Source organism: Polypterus senegalus, chromosome 15, assembly GCF_016835505.1.
Source record: "Polypterus senegalus isolate Bchr_013 chromosome 15, ASM1683550v1, whole genome shotgun sequence".
Classification (NCBI taxonomy): domain Eukaryota; kingdom Metazoa; phylum Chordata; class Cladistia; order Polypteriformes; family Polypteridae; genus Polypterus; species Polypterus senegalus.
In genome coordinates, this window is record NC_053168.1 from 38,183,293 (window position 1) to 38,199,504 (window position 16,212).

At 39.6% G+C, this 16,212-nt stretch overlaps 1 protein-coding gene across 1 annotated transcript in view; it reads left to right on the plus strand.

Annotated features, from left to right (window-relative positions):
- nek10 (NIMA-related kinase 10) overlaps positions 1-16,212 on the plus strand; it is a 214,625-nt gene that overhangs the window by 124,124 nt on the left and 74,289 nt on the right. The window lies entirely within an intron of this gene.

Sequence of the window (16,212 nt, forward strand, 5' to 3'; positions counted from 1 at the left end):
TGGATAACAGCAAGTTTCAAAGACTTCATTTTGTTCTTGCTGTATAAATGGACTGGCAAGTGACAGACTTTCTTAAGTTTTAAATGAATAGAGCAGGCTTTGAGCCAAGTTGAAGTCAAACAAATCAAGTGGGAAAATCAAAACAGCAATTAAGATCCTAACACTATTATTTTATCCTTTCCCTTACTACACTAAGAAATTGTTTTCTTTTATGAAGCAACACCAAAGCTTGGACACACATCTGCATGATGACATCCCATGTCAAGAAGGTGATAAGTCTTGTGGCCAGCAATGGACATCATTACCAACAGTAACCTGGGTGTTCAAATGAGATCACCAAGGAAAATGTCATCAACCCAAGAGAAGGTGGACAACAAAGTGGCGGTGTAATAACGTTACAAAAAACAGTAGTAAAATAAATCAAAATCACAATAATAACATTGCAAAGTATACAAGAAAACAATGTAGCAAGATCCAAAGCACATGTGTGACGCCCCTAACCTAGCAGTGCTCTTGTAGCCCTTGTGTCAGTTTGTGTCATAGTAGAAGCCAATAGATGTAACTGCAGGAAATTTTTTTTAGAAACTCGGGATCTTTTTTAACAATGCTAGGAACTCGGGCCTTCTGTTGTTCCTGGTACATTTTTTAGCTCCTACTCCAGGGTATTTCCAGGGCATTTTGTTCAATCAGGAACTATCGTGAGTGCGGCTCAGAAAATGAATTAAACTGATTAGCTAATCTGAAGCAGTGGTTCCATCTTACAGATCTGTTAGTAATTGGTTGAAGATAGAGCACCGCACTTTGTACTGCCTTACTTTTCATACCTGCCCCCATGTTGCACCACAGTGTGCACTGCATCAAAACAATAATCTCCCTAATCAAGTTTTGAACGCTTTGAAGAAATAAGGTGGGGTGGTCCTCTTGAAGTCCCGATCACGCCATTCTTAGCTATGCATCACCTTTCTTTGCATGTCAAATATTTTACATAAAGGTTACAGTTCCTGTTGTGTGGTGGGAACGCAAACCATGAAAGTGGACACGGACGACAAGTGACATCATACAGGAACTCATTGGTTCATGAAAGCAAAATTCCTGCAGTGGAGAAACACCTAATGTTATTTAAGTATCTCCTGATGGTGGACTTATGAACATTAACCAATGTGAGGGAGGCTTTTAGTTGCTTAGAAGTAACCCTTGGTTCTTTTGTGATCTTGCGGACAATCACACACACTGCCCTTGGAGTGATCTTTGTTGGTCGACCATTCCTGGGGAGAGTAACAATAGTCTTAAACCTCCTCCATTTGTACACAATCTGTCCGACTGTGGACTGGTGCAATCCAAACTCTTTAGAGATGTTCTTGTAGCCTTTCCCAGCACGATAAGCATGAACAATTCTTTTTCTGAGTTCCTCTGAAATGTCCTTTGTCCGTGGCACGATACACTGATACTGCCCAAATGTGTTTGAAGATGAGGCCCTTGATAGACCCCCATTTTTTGATATAGAGGGGGTGCCCATTCACACACGATTTTCATAACATTGATTGACACCACCTGACTCGAATCTTACCTTCAGATTACCTGCTAGGTTCACATACTTTAGTCACTCACAGATATGTCATACTGGGTGATTTTTCTCAGTAAATAAATGACAAGTATGATATTTTTGTCTTGTTTGTTTGGGTGGGTTCTCCATATCTTCTTTTAGGACATGTGTGAAAATCTGATGATTTTGTGAAGGAATATGGAAAATTGTAAAGGGTTCACAAACTTTCAAGCACCACTGTATGCTGTACTAGTGTACGTGAAAGAACAATATAATAAACATGTAATAGATGTTTTAGGCAACTATTAATTGCTGCCATCTTTTAAAACATTATGCAGAAAGGGTTTATTATTATTATTATTATTATTATTATTATTATGCACAATCTAGACATTAGGATGTGAAGTTTCAGGCCTAATGTTCAGGCCTAATGCCGGCTCCTACGGACTGAGTAATACTAGAAATGGGAGGACTTTACATCACCACTCCAAACCTCTACTGGGAATATTTCCAAACATGTGTTTTTTTCAGATTAACTATATGTGCTAAGTGTTTTAGCCATGCCAGTCAATCTGACAATCCCATAAAAAATCACTTTACATAACAGGCATTAAAAGAAACAATAAATAAGGGGAAAAGCTTTAAAGGATTACCAAAATCTGCTGTCAAGGGGTATTTCAGGGAGAAAGGAAATATTTCTGAGGTTAGTAACTTTAGGAAAACATCTAAAAAGATTATGCAATGGGAATTCAGTAAAACAGACCTAACAGCATCACGATGAAAAAAAATGCCATTGAATATGGCCTGCCTTAATACCAGCAGAGTTAATTACCCGCCCAATAGCTGGGTATGTTCAGTGTGGATTAATTCTGACAAACAAATCTTGTATTTGTACTTTATAAAGTACAAGGCAGCTATGCATACTGGATACTTTATGATTCTCATGAAGGGTACCGTTATTACAATATTAAGAGCATACTATACAACACAGCTGATAAAAATTGTATTTTGGAACTGTTGAATGGTGAAAGAAGCAGAGAAAACACGTCACTTATAATATTGAGCATCAATTTAGTTCAAGGCCATATCAATGTATGGTAAAAACAAGTCAACTAATAGGCTACTGCCCTTACTCACAGCAACAGTTCATACAGCAGGTACACATGAGATCCTTGAAGCTCCTTTGCACTTCAATACTTCTAGGCTTAGGATCTCCTGGAGCTCAACTCTCCTGTAGTGATGAGCGAACCCCAGTGAAATCATAGAAATGTTTGTAAACGTCACCAAATTCTATGAAATGCATTGAAGTCAATTGGAAGGAGGAGCTGAACTAGTTTTAAGTGGATTATAATGGCTCAGTGGTCTTTTAAATGTCCATGAGGGCTGGGGTCAGTCTGTCCACTATGCTGGATTGATTACAGTGGCCAAATGTGTGATCTGAGCTGTAAGACAGCAGTGCTAACCACTGCACCACCGTGCCTCAAACAGCAGAAGATGTAAATGGAACAATCACCACAAACAAAATGTTAACAAACAACTATACACTTGCTATAAGTAAATAAAATGTTGTCCATTGTGCTCATGGAGTTCCACTCCTGGGACACACATTGGCCGTGCCACAAAGCCGTGGCCTGGGATTGGCTTATTCCATTGTTTGACGCAATTCCAGTCACAGCTAGAACGTCTGTTTTGATGCCAACCTATTTGTGCAGATGCTTTCATTAACAAGAAGAAAGCCTTGTAAATAGTATTAAATCTTTTATTTTTATTTTTTACATGGCATATCCTGTATTTGCTGATGGAGGTATGTGGGGCTCCTATAAGGCTTGTTTTGGGATGGTAGCTATGCAAATGAATACTTTGCATGCATAATTAGCCATGTGGTATGCCCAGGAATCAATGTTCTATATCTTGTAATATTCTTATTATGATCCGCTAGTGTATCCCTCAAATGAAATACTGCAAGTTTATTTATTTATTTTTTAAATTAATGCAGGATAGAAATCAGGCAGTGATTCTCAACTTTTATGGCTTCATGACCCATTTTTGCTCATTTAAGTTCAATGACGACCCACATCCAGCAATCGAAGGTTGTTTGAGATTGAAACAACTGCAAGTGGTCTCCTTGGTGAAATGAGTGCGATTATACAGGGGGAAAATGCTGTGCAGGACTGTCAGACGTAATATGGTAATTTTGTGTTTCCTCATGTGCTTGCGGCATAGCAACAGCCACATTGGCAGCAGTCTTACAGTAAGCATATGTGAAAGTTATGCACATGGCTCCTACGGCTCTGTGATGTCACATGGTCTCACAAAGCAGTATAGGACACTTGAAAAAAAATGTTCACCTAATCCAGCAAGAAAATATTCAGCAAACAAGGTCACTAGCAAACACAATGTACCGACTGTGAAAAACGCTTTGGTGAATTTCTCTGATCAACACTACTCTTCTGCAATGGATATCCTTCTCTGTGTTGCAGCTTCCAGGAATTCACTTTTGTCCATTATAGCCGAACCTCATATCGCCTGTAAAAAAAAAGTGTTGCCACTCTTTGAATTGAACTTACTGTACAAGGTTTTCCAAGAAAGGTCCTTCCTGGGTACTATTGCTCTCTGTGAGCCTGTTTCCTTCTGCATGTACATTTTGTGTTTCAACTTATTTGCAGGTTTTCCACTAATTTTTAGGCCACTATTGGAATGCACATTATGTACCAGTGGGGTTGTGGGAAGTTTCGTGTGGCTGACCCATTCAACACTGACTGCTCTCTGATAGCATGCTGGCCTCACAAATCATCATGGGGCACTAGGAAGAACAAAGTTGTCTAAGCAGGCCACACCTTTAATATCCAGGAAAATATATAACAAACAATGTATGACCACAAGGGGGCATAACAGTGTCCCAAACCCCAAATACAACCACAACGACACAAGTCCGGGTTCAAATACTAGTGTTTATTTTCACAAATGCTTTACAAAGGCTTCCAAAAGTGGCACAGCCCCAAGTATTCTCTCTTCTTCTTTCTTCTTCCACTCCCTACACTCCTCCAGGCGAGCTTAGTCCATCTTCACACAGCTCCAATTCACCTGGATGAGGTTGAGCAGCTTCTTTTATCTTAGACCCAGGAGTACTACTGAGCTAGGGTATAGCCCATTGAGAGAACTTCCAGGTCAAGTGGAAGACCCTGAAAGCAGGAATCACAAATCCCAAAAGCACCCCCTGGCAGCACCCATGGAACCCAACAAGGTTGCTCCACAACACTACAATTCTCAGCATGCTCTGTGGATGTCCATGTAAGTACCAAGGGCTAGGGGTGCTGTATCTAGCGTAGGGGTTTTCAGACTCAGTCCTGAGGAGCCACTGTGACTGCAGGTTTTTGTTCCAACCAGATTCATAATCAGTGACAATAAGTGGTAACACTGATCTCATTTAATTAGCTGGTATTTTTGGCCTCTTCTCTTATTCTACATTCAGAAAAGCATAGCTGCATGATTTTTTCATTTTTAAGACAATTAGAAATATTTCTATTTTTGCTACAGATTTAAATGCTTAACTCTCGTTTGTTGATTTCATTATATTTTGCCCTGTGCAGTTTACTCCCTTCATTGTATCTTATTAATGGCAATTAGAAACAAGCAGAGCAGACACCCAGGCAAACAGCACTGAATAATGAAAGGCTGCAACTACTTTAGCATCAGACCCACTAATTAGTGAATAATGGATTCCTTAAACATTATTCCCATATAACTGCTGTGCAATTTAATATTTTTTTTCCAAACTTATTTTTCTGATTTCTATATTATTCCCAAAAATGCAGAATCTGGGAAATAACAGTTCATTTAATTAGCCCAGGAGTCCAATTAAAAACAGAAGCTGGTTGGACCAAAAACCTGCAGTCATAGTGGGCCCTCAGGACCGAGTTTGAGAACCTCTGATCTAACATATTGGGGGAGACCATAGCCATATCCCATTGTCTTCTGTTGTCCTTCCAAAGTACTGGCCTCCTGGGTGGATAACTGTCTTTGCGTGATGCCCACAGGCATGCCAACACCTTCTTCATAGTGTTGTCATTTTCAGTCAGCATCTTGGAGAGATTATGAAATGTTCAGTTTTTCTTTCCTTCTGGCCTCCCAGGCAGGTAATGGACCAGTACCCATCCTGTATGTGGTCACCAGTGAACACTGCATGTTTCCTGCGAAAAAACACTTTGGTGAATTTCGCTGATCAACAATAGTTAACACCAAATGGCATATTAGGGCTTCTTAGAGCACATACAGTAGATGCACATGTTCTGTCATATTGAGTGAATTTGGAGTTATCTTTTATCCTTTGGGATGTGTAAGGAAACCAGAAAACTCAAAGAGGAAAGAAAAAGCAACATCTGCACAGTTACTGACCTGGCCAGATTGTAAAGTGGCGCTGCCAACCACTGTACCACCTGGCCACCTCTTTTTGAAGTATTCATTGGAGTGGTCCACAGAATGCCAGATGATTTGCTACAGATGTTATAATGCAATTAGGGAATCCATTCCCGGGCTCCCGATTACCAAGTAGCCTTTCAGTCAGACAAAAAACTTACTTTACCTGCACAAAGTCAATTAACAGAGGACTGCCAGAAAAATGTAATTGCCAGACCCAACAATCAATTTAGAATTGTGAGTTGCCTTTGTTTACAAAGATGTCTGGCCTCTTTTTTATTGTATCAAACAGCAGAGATCAAAATCTAAACCATCAGGGTCTATTAATAGCAACACAGCCGATGTAGCAGATCTCCTGCTCTTCCTGCTGTTATCACTGCTAACCTGGCTGGTGAATTTCTTCTCCTTTACCCACCTTTTAATGCTCCTTTCCCACAGAAACATCACCCTATGCCTTAATATTTGTCACAAAACACCTTTCTTTCCCTCTTTCTCACACGTCTGCGTCTTTCTCCAGGCCCTCTGCAAACAGTTTTACTCCTCCAGGTCTGTAGGTAAGCACACTTGTGATGAATTAGGCGATGTTATCGTCTGTCTAGATTTACAGAGAGTGTTGCCAAGTGGAAGAGCAGTGAATTTGCAAGATCTGTTGCTTGTTGAAAAGGGAATTAAAAAAATAATTACCATAGTGTTTTCCTATTCTGATCATGATGATGAACTGGAAATCTTCTTTTTTTGTTAAAACTGAATAACTAATTATTCAGATTGACTTGTTTTGACCTGACTCCTTCATTTTTTCATTTTCTAAAACTATTTATTCCAATAGTGGCAGAGCCTCACAGATAGTGTTGAACAATTGCAGGAAACCCACCCTAGAATGAGTGCCAGTTCATCGCATGGCATACTTACCTGCAAAGAAGAAATATAGTGTCCACAGTCAGTCTTACCTACATGACGTTTGGATGTGGGAGCAAACTGATGTACAAAATGGTAACATGTACAGAGATACAGGCAGGCCGTGCATACTGAGTCAATGCTTAAGCGGTAATATGAACCCTGGACTCTAGGGCTTTGAGAGAACAGCGCTAACCCGTCATGTTTCAGCACAGACAGTTGTGATTAGAGTTATTTTATTATTATTTTTTTTTAATTTCCTGGATATATTTAAATGAGGTACACATCTAATTGCTTTATTGGGTTATAGAATCCAAATATATCTTCACTTTTCCTTTTAGGAGCAATATTAAAAGTTTAGATTTACAGTATTATCGTTTCACCGTAATGCCATCTTTAATTTACTATAGGTGCCGTTGTTTTGGAGGCTTTGTGTTGGGTATTTCCTTCCTGGAATTCTCTGGGAACCATGACATGAGTGACATCTTTGATGTGACAGTATTGAGATTGGCACTGCAATTTCTGTATCCAAAATTGATGTATAAACCTCTAATCATGTCTGATTAAACTCTTTGAATTCCTGTATTTTGAACTTAGCTTCTGTTTTTTGGTTAACGAATCTGGATAGCCATTTCTTTGTTGATGATCCGATTGATTGCTTTTCTGACTTTGACCTTGATTTGTTTGACTACAATTTTTCTCCTGGTTCTTACTTCAAAACCTCACTGCCTCCTGCTGAGACAGTATACAGACATCCCTCATTATACTTTCAGTTTTTGTCAGTTTTTCAATTTGCAGCCAGTTTTGTATCAAAAGCTTAAATTAGCGTAATCTTACTTACCCTGCAGGTCCAATCAGTAATTAATCATCAGTCACCTGAAGGCTTCAAGTAAAAAAAAAAAAATTGGCTCTGCCTACGTGTTCAGATTCAGTGTCCTCAAAACGGCCCACAAAAATGACCCCCAATCCAAGCCAGCCAGGTGGTCCAGACTGTACTGGCAGGCTTCAGAGTGTCAAAGCCCAAAAATGGGGAACAGGCTTTTAAAATTCAATAATGTCCTAAATGTATCAGAATGCCCATAAAGGGAGAGGCCGGCATGATAACAAATACAAACACAGGATCTTTTTAAGGAAATATACAGAATTTGTTTATAATAAACAAAGGAGAACAAAGATGGCAGAAAACATAAAATTGGCATAAAGGAATCGTCTAAAGAGACAATCCACAGCAAACAAGACCAGAGACAAAAATCCAGGATTCGTAGACCACAAACAGACACAAAATATCCAGAAAACTCTTTCCAAACGTTGACGAACCACTGAAGGCTCAGAATGTATAGGCTAAGGGCAGTTCTTCAGCTGTGATGTCAGAGTGGCCCCACCTCCTGGGGTTCCACTCACAAAATATAAGGCACACAGGAGAATACACAATACATAAATAATAAATAAATATTGTAAATTGAATAATAGTAACAAAAATAAATGAATCAATAAACATCACAAAAGTAATGCTTTATAATAAACAAGACATTGAAAAGGAAAGTAAACGTAAGCCAGGGAACACACGCTTTTTGAAACATGACAGTAACATGCTCTGGCATTGAGATAACTCCTGTTTATATTTTACTTTCTGTATGGCCACAGTCCAGTTTACTTTTGTGGTCTTATGGCATTAGCCTTGTTTAAGGCTACAGTTTTTGTTTATGGTCAACAGATCTTGTCTCTATTGTAGATTTCCAGTTAAGAATTATGAAATGTGAGGTTTTGTTTTTTTTTTGGATGTGTGATTTTTAAAAAAGTTTTGTTATTCAGATTTTTTTTTTTTTGGTTAACTTTCATTTTTCTGTAAGTTTAGTGCTCAGTTATAGCTTGTCCTATGCTTCACAGTGTTTTTCTCCTAATGAATAAACCTTCACTCCATTTCCCTTAATCGTGTGTCAATCGCTTCTTTGAGGTTTAGGCTGAGGTTGTCTCAGGTTTTGGCTTCCTGCCCGTATTCCTTGAAGCCATTCCTGACATAGCCACTGCCTCACTATGGTGGCTCTGCGAAGGCTGTTATTAATTAACTTCATGTCTTTGAGGTAATGTAATCAATTTACCCATTGGACTGAATCTGTGCTTAGTGTCAAATTCCAGTGCTTGTATTGGTTTTAATTGAACATTCCAGAGACACCTTTGGCACTTGTGAATCCTAACTAAATTCTTGGAGAGCTTCCACCTGCACAATTTCCTTGCAGGTTTCATCTTAGGGTAATGAATGAGTGTTTTGTTCTTGAGGCTGCGGCCGTTTACTTTGTTTTCAAATAAGAAAATACTATAACACTGTGCCTTTAACCTCTTATTTTCCGTTAGTGCTATTGCATGTCATATACTCAGAAGTGGCTACAAAACGGAGAGTAAAAGAGGAACATAAGCTGGCCTACCATCTCCCTCTAACTCACTTGCCTATCTCCAATATCCCTCCAAACTCAAATTAACACTCAAATACGTGTATATTTTAAGTGGACTAATGGTGCCTTCTGTCCACACTCCTGTTGAAATGTGCAACAATTTTTTAAATATAGTGCCTCAAGACCCTTTCTCTAACTGTAATTTTGAAAGTGTCAGCTTTTTTCAAGGTGGGTGTCACAGGATCTCCTCCTTCTTTGCTCCCATTGTGTTATGCCTTATGTAGGAGGCAAGTCAAAAGGTGAACATAATAGACGATGGACTGGGAAAATAATTTTTTATAAAAGGACAAAACAAGTGGGAAAGGTTATTACCTTTTGGTGGTTTGGTTTGACAATTATGGTGAGACAAAACAGCCCTGGAAAATACACAGACAGGGCACAATCATCCTGGAAAGCCATGTAGAAGGATTGGGTGTGTGTTTGAGCAAAAAGTAAGAGAGAGAGAAAGTGTTAGATGATCAAGCACTTAAAGAACGGCCCTTATGAGACCCATCTTTTCCTCTTAAATCCATTTAACTGGGTACATAACCTAAGACAAATCTTAGGAAGGATCCTGGCTTGGATTGCCTCATATTTGGACTCACTATCACCAGCACTGACACAAATATGGGTGTCTTGGTGGCACACACAAAGCTCAGCACAATTTTAGTTATACAGTGATCCCTCGCTATATCGCGCTTCGACTTTCGGGGCTTCACTCTATCGCGGATTTTAAATGTAAGCATATCTAAATATATATCACGGATTTTTTGCTGATTCACGGATGTCTGCGGACAATGGGTCTTTTAATTTATGGTACATGCTTTCTCAGTTGCTTTGCCCAGTTGATTTCATACAAGGAACGCTATTGGCAGATGGCTGAGAAGCTACCCAATCAGAGCACGTATTACATATTAAATAAAACTCCTCAATGATATACGATATGCTTTCCGTGCGGTGCTTTGCATACTTGAAAGCCCAAACAGCACATATTGATTTTTGATTGTTTGCTTGTCTCTGTCTCTCTCTTTCTCTCTGACATTCTCTGCTCCTGACAGAGGGGGTGTGAGCAGAGGGGCTGTTTACACAGAGGCTGTTTGCCTAGAGCTGTGATGGCGAACCATTTAGAAACCAAGTGCCCAAACTGCAATCCAAAACCCACTTCTTTATTGCAAAGTGCCAACATGGCAATTTAACCTGAATACCACCTAAAACTGAACACCAGCATAACCAAGGAGCTGGTGGTGGATTTTAGGAGGCCCAGGCCCCTCATGGACCCCGTGATCATCAGAGGTGAGTGTGTGCAGAGGGTGCAGACCTATAAATACCTGGGAGTGAAGCTGGAAGGTAAATTGGACTGGAGTGCCAATACTGATGCTCTGTCTGTCTATCTACTGAGCTTTTAGTTTAGAAAAGCCACTCATACATTAACATCTTTTGTCTTAAAAGAAAAACATAATAATGGAGCTTTCAATGATACAAACAACTTTTTGTTGAAAGGTAAAAGTTTGCATTCGGTATGCTTTTGAACAATTAATGTGCTTTTTGCTGTTGTATGCATGCTGATAATTTGTCTAACCTTGGCTCATACTTTGTAAGTTTGAGAGCAACACATGCAGCACTCAGGTCATCTGTTAGTCTGTTTCTGGTGTCAGATTTGATTTAATTCAAAGCTGAAAACAGCTGCGCACAAGCATAAGATGTTGATGGTGATGTGAGAAACGTCCTCCGGCGCGCGTGAAAAGGGGGAGCGGTGAGGGGGAGCAGCCCGGCCCCGCATTCCTCTGGCTTTATAGTAACGAACTCTGTGCTCGGGCGACGGCACGCGTGCCACTGAGAGGGCTCTGAGTGCCCCCTTTGGCACGCGTGCCATAGGTTCGGCACCACTGGCCTAGAGGATATGGACGCTCTTCTAAAAAATGCTGAAAGACTACTTTCACATTGCTGCCTTACTTGTAGCTGCTTTGTCCAGCGGTGCATCGCATACTTAAAAGCCCAAACAGCACTATTGATTTTTGATTGTTTGCTTTTCTTGCTCTCTCTCTCTCTCTCTCTCTCTCTGACATTCTCTGCTCCTCACATGCACTCTTTTGAAGAGGAAGAGATGTTTGCATTCTTTTAATTGTGAGACGGAACTGTCGTCTCTGTCTTGTCATGGAGCACAGTTTAAACATTTGACTAAAGGGTGTTATTTCATGTCTAGAGGGCTCTAATAATGTTAGAAAATGTATTTAGAAGGTCATAAACAGGTTTTCTATGCTCTAACTGCGAAAATATTCGATTTATAAATAAAGAATCCTACTTCGCGGAAATTCATATATCGCGGCAGAGTCTGGAACGGATTAACCGCGATAAACGAGGGTTGACTGTATGCCATTTACAGACCAAACAATGTCTTCATTTTACTGCAGTTGTTCTAGTTATTAAGGTGCGACCTCATAGCCTTGATAACCCAGTGGGCAAGAAAGTAATGATCTCCACCACACTAGGTGCCCTTTTATTGTTTCAATCACTGTAGATAAAAGGTAAAGTTTAGAAATGTAAAAGCAATGTGGCAGTTATTAAAGTATAATAATACCAACTGAAGAAAAGTGTAATAGACAATAATATAGACAGCAAAAGTGTGGATATAGTCTTTAGAAAAGTATACTGAAAATTACCAATGTTAAAGAATGGATATTTTCCTGGGCTTCTTTTGCTGCAGCAATTTGTGTTATTCTTAGGTTATGTTCTACAACATCCAGATGAAAGGGTCACACGTCTTTTGATCTTTGATTGCACTTCCTATCTCATAGCCCTTTTTGTTGTCGCTTTCTTTGGTCCATCAGAGAGCCATATTTATGTTAAAATGCACATGTGGTGTTTCAAGACATAGGACATTATACACATTTGATTGGCTATTTTGTCTTTGTGAAGAATGACTGTTTGAGTGTTTGATCTTCTTACATGCCTCCATACTGCTTTCCCTCCCCAGGTTATAAACTGATCGTAGCAGCATTTAGTTGTGTGTCATCTATACATAAAATAATTGAAATAGATGAATTTATAAACCAACTTAAACAGAGGCACTACAGTTAGAAATTATTAATACAATACAAGAAGAATGTGTAAAAGAGAAATTCTTCCAATGTAAATTGCCTCTGCAATTAAATTGCTTTTAAGAGTCCTGTAACTTCAGTTCATCCTGATTATTGTGACTAAAAAAAATTGAAAATTAATGCAAGCAGTTCAAAAATTAAAGATATTATACTCTAGGACACGGTGGAAAAATAAGACTAACTAGATGCATATGTCATATTAAAAAGGCCAGGAATTCCTATGAAAAAAAAATATATATATATATACTGTACATACATACATACATACACACACACACACACACACACACACACACACACACACATATATATATATATATATATATATATATTGTGGAACATGGCCCGGACACAGACAGACGGACAACGGCATGTCACCCAGTGCACACATTTATTTACAGTATTTACAATATTTAAGTCAAGTGCACAAACCCATTGCTTCCAGCACCGATCCCCCAAAGTCCAGGCCTCTCTTCCCAGTGCCTTCCTTCCGGCCGCCTCCACTCCTCTCTCTCCAGACTCCAGTCCTCTTCCGCCCGACTCTTGCCTCCGAATGAAGGGAGCCGGTCCCTTTTATAGCAGCCCGGAAGGGCTCCAGCTGCTCCCCGACACTCCTCTGCGGACACTCCCCTGTGTGGCGGAAGTGCCGGCTGCGCACCCGGAAGCCCTCCAGATGTCCTCAGTCTTCTTCCCCCCAGCACTTCCTGGTGTGGCGGAAGTGCTAAGGTCCAGGGCTCTTCAGGCACTCGGGCGCCCCCTGGTGGTGGCCACGGGCCCCTACAGGGTTGAGCTTCCAAGCTCTGCACCCGTGGTCCCCTGTGCAACAACAGGGCGGTTGCCCCCTCGTGATCTGGACGAGGCGCAAGCCCTCCTCCAATCCTCCGGGTGTCCCGGCTGAGTACCACTCCCAGCCGCATGCCACTATATATATATATTATATATCAGTTCATCACAACAGGTATGAGGCAGAGCTGGTGGTGTAATTGTGCAGGCTGTGGACAAATCGCAGAGCAAAGATGGCTGGAGCCACACGGAAACAGGACTGGAAGGTCAGAGAGGCAGTAGCAACATTGGAGGGCAGCCGAGGAAGGAGACAGCCTCCAGTAAACTCACTTGGGGACGCGAGGAGAAGACACTGCTTGTATTAGGCTACCAATGATGATAATTATGTCAGCTGAATAATGGCAAGGAAAAAAAAAATCACACAATAAGAAGATCTGCCAACATTTTATTTTGTCATTTACTACATGAGGTAGCACCAGCTATATTGTCAAAATGTTTAACTAGGTTGAAAAAGTCTGGGTTTTGAAATGTTACCACATTAAGATTCAGTGTGTAAGTCTGGCTTACATATTAACAACTGAGACCAGTATATTGATAGATAACAGATTATGTGAAATCAAAAAAAGCTGACTTAAATCAATTTATCACTCAAAGGAGGGATCTGCATTTTACTGCCAAGTGTGCCTAGTGATTTACACTTTACTATTGTGTTAAACACGTCAAAATATGAACATTTAATAGACAAGTAATTCTTCTTGGTGGTCCTCTGAAACACCAAAGAAATATCATTAACCTTTGAAAAGACAGGCCACTCGAAAAATGCCTACTACCAGTGTCACATTGATTAAACTAGCTGTCCATCTTTATTTTGCAGCTTTAACCTAATTAAACTTTTTAAGGCCCTTTCTTGATTATGAATGCATCTTGTGATGGGAGAGAGCTAATAGCAGATAGTGAATTAAGTCCATGATTAAAATAAAGTTTTATTTAAGTAGCTACCTAGAAAATCAAACAAGTAGAAAAAGGATATGATAGCAATGGCTCTGTATGAGGTAATATGTACATAAATACTATTTTGTTAAGTTTCATTTAATTATCACAGCATAGCAAGCAGAATACAGTATTTAGTTTTGGGGAAAACATCTTTAGTTTAAGGATATTTCTTGAATTTTGCTGTTTTTGTGGAATGACCAACTTAAAATAAGAGATGGTTTTTAAAGCTTCAAAGCATAAGTGATTGGGGAAACTATCTCTGTTATTATTATTAATAGTAGTAGTAGTATTACTAGTAGCAGCGGTATCACCCATGAGCCAGTATATCCATTTTTTAAACCTGCATTTTCCATTACACCATCATGGGGTGCCAGTGTCTGTCTCTGCAGTAGGAGCCAGTATTGGAAAATAAGCCCACCCACATTCACAATGGGGTCTGTTTAGGGATGCCTATTACCCTAGCCCCACCAGATTTTGGGGAGTGGGAGGAAACCAGCCTACCTAGAAAACCTCACACAAACATGAGTTGAATGTCACCAGGTTGTGAAATAAACCAAAGATGCTGTATCCATTTTATTTTTTGATCAATCATTTATTTTATTTATAGTCAAAAGTAATTTTAATTTTTCAGAAAGTGAAACAATCAACATGTGAGCTTCTTACCCATCTCATCCTAAGTCTTGTGACACTACAGCTATGAGACAGCCATTCTGACCATTGCCCAACTATAGAGTCGAACCTGGAGACAAATCATACTTGGGAGTCTAAAAAGAGTCAAAACTAGATAGAATTACTGTTGCGAAATCCGCATTGCAAACCAGCATCAAAGTCAAAAGGAAATAACAAAGAATACAAGACCAGAAAAAGATAAACGGAAGCACACTTTCAAAGTTATCCAGAATAGCACCAGAGGCCACAACCTCCGAGACTGCACCTCCTAGCAGTGGGAAGGTTGCGTCTTGATGACAGGACTCAAAGATTGGTGGCAAATCAAAAAAAGTGTTGTGATAACACTAAATAACAAAGATAAAAAAATATCCACTCAGGAAGCAAGACATGATTAATACACTAAGACAGAATGTTTTCTGACACTCAAACCCCACAATCTATGCAAGTTTTTCCCAAAAAAATGTATTAACATAAATGTATTAACTCCAAAATAATTTTTAAAATGACCTAACTTGTGACAACTGTGCTGTTCTATATAATTGTTGTTATGTTGTAAAAGGAGACACAACAATGTGAAAGGGTTAAGGCACCACACTGGTGACCCCATAAAAAAGTTTGGTGCAAAACTAAAAAACACACAATAACTTGTGGAAACGTCTTTTCAGATGCAAGTTCAAAACAGAACTAACTCCAAGATGGCCGAACTGCTGGTCATGGCTACCAGAAAGAATGGGGAGAGTCTAGGAGGGCAAACAATGAAAGTGACATCAGAGGTAGAATGGCTGTCACTCTTCTGTTCTGCAGAGGGAGGAAGAGAGAAGTCATTAGCAAACAGCGCCAACCCCTGGTTTTGACGGTACCTAACATCACCTGAGCACTTAGGCTGTCTCCCAGGTGCACATCCTGTTTAAGCAAGTTATAAATATGTTTAAGTTTTAGTTATGTTTAAGCAAGTTCTAAATAATGGGAATCACCTTGGTGTGATATAGCTCAGAATTATAATATATATGAAAAATGTTGGGTAACTGAAGAAAAACCCTAAAATGAATCGTGATCATACACCAAACACAAATTACCAAAGAATACAGTACAACTTATTTTTTAGTATAGCACTCTTCACTGAGTGCAGGCGCAGAACACTGTGGACAATTCTCAGTTGAAATGCAAGTATTTATTATGCTAATTACTACATACAGAAATGGTACAAATATAAATGCAGATTTGCTAAAACACACCAAGAACAAGGTAGAAGCTGATTAAACATAAATGGAAACCAACAATATCTGTCCATTGATTAACTGATGAACTAAGGTTAGTTGACAACGGAAGAGATTAAAATCGTACAAGGGAAAGTCAAAAGTAAAGTCACAGACTTGGAGACCTCGGC